Genomic DNA, 1,637 nt, shown 5'->3' on the forward strand with positions numbered 1-1,637 from the left:
AAACGTCTATTCGTTTCTATTCCATTGAATTTAAATCCGTGTGTGAGACGTTAACACCGACGACGTCACATGACACTCCTTGAACTCGGGACGTGTGAAATTTGATGTGGTGGTCTGTCTGATCCTGCCTCTATATTCAGAGTTCCTAACGACAATCGAAATTATTTTCCCAAATTACGATCTAATGGTTTTAATGGCGTCCAGTCAAATCTTTTCAAATATGACTTATGAAAACCTATAAAATTGACGTATGTGTGAAGTATACTTATAATAGTTTTATTCTCTGGTGGTTCTCTAGTAGATTTAAAAGTTTTTTTTAACATGTTTTTGTTTGTTTTTTTTAAAGCATTGGAGAGTGTTTAAAACATAACGAGGGCAAATCACACAACACGTCAACAATCCAAAACGTAATGGAAAAATCGGGAAAGTGATTAGTAAAGTTTTTGTATAAGCGTCTTGGTCTCCAGACCTGATCTGAGATCATTTTGTGAGTCGGATTCTGGTCTCTTATTACACTATTAAATATTATAATATACAGTACATTGTTTGTGCATTTATATATCTTGTGATGATGTTACATTAATGCAATGAAAGAAAAAGAAAAAAAAAACAATAAATATCTCGTTTCTATAGATTACTTTATATTTCTTTGTCTTCAGCTGGTTTTAAGGGGATGCAAACTTATGCACTGAATGTCAAAATGCTAATTCCTCTAAATAATCCTAACCTCTTAAAGGTTTTAATGACATAACCTCCACTTCCATGAATGCTCCATGGATATAAGAAGTGCCTTCTGGTTGTTGTTTTTTTTTGTTGTTGTTTTTTGCACACATCCTGATGTGCAAACGTCAATAATAATCATAATAATAATAATAATAATAATAATAATAATAATATTGTAATAATAAAAATAATTAATATAATAATAATAATTATTATTATTATTATTACAATATTATTGTTATTATTATTATTATTATATTGTAATAATAAAAATAATATAATAATAATTATTATTATTATTATTATTATTATTATTATTATTATGTTAAACTCTTGATATCGGGGTGAACTGCATCACCTACACAGCGGAGTCTTTTTCGCTCTTCTTTTATTTTTATTTTTTGCACTCGGCCTTCCAGCTCTACAGAATTCGGATTTTGATTGAAGATATTGTCGGTGCATTACTCCGCCTAGATTTTGTGGACTCACTCCTCTTAAAATCTACTTCTGTATTAATGTGCTTCTCTGTTTTGAGGCTGTGACCGGGTTAGAGTTTCTGTTTATTTGATTGTATTAGTGTTATCTCCTCGGCTTTACGTGCTACACTGTTATATTATTTGTTACAAGTCTTTAAAAGTTACGGGCATTATATTTATTATTGTGCGCAGACTGTTTATCAGACTTGAAGTCGGTAGGGGCTTTTTCTCTTACTGGAACTTTTTGTCTTGGTAATTTTGTCGGTTAGTTCAGCTTACTCTCCGAGTTGTTTTCACATTGTGGACCACGTTCGGTTTTTGTAGGAAACACTGCTGTCTCATTTGTTTATGGAGATTTCGGGTGTGTGTGTGTCTGGGGGATTGTGAGAGTATGCAGAACATGCCAATGCTTTGAAGGATGTGAATTGGAACAGAGTA

General features: G+C 31.9%; 1 protein-coding gene across 1 annotated transcript in view; it reads left to right on the forward strand.

Annotated features, from left to right (window-relative positions):
* Positions 1 to 294, forward strand: part of LOC108275631 (TLD domain-containing protein 2-like) — an 8,949-nt gene extending 8,655 nt beyond the window's left edge. The window contains exon 6 of the mRNA XM_047160459.2: positions 1 to 294. This exon is cut by the window's left edge and continues 543 nt beyond it. The gene's annotated coding sequence lies outside the window, so the exon portion shown is untranslated.
* The last annotated feature ends 1,343 nt before the right edge of the window (positions 295 to 1,637 follow it).

The sequence above is a fragment of the Ictalurus punctatus genome, chromosome 15, assembly GCF_001660625.3.
Source record: "Ictalurus punctatus breed USDA103 chromosome 15, Coco_2.0, whole genome shotgun sequence".
Classification (NCBI taxonomy): domain Eukaryota; kingdom Metazoa; phylum Chordata; class Actinopteri; order Siluriformes; family Ictaluridae; genus Ictalurus; species Ictalurus punctatus.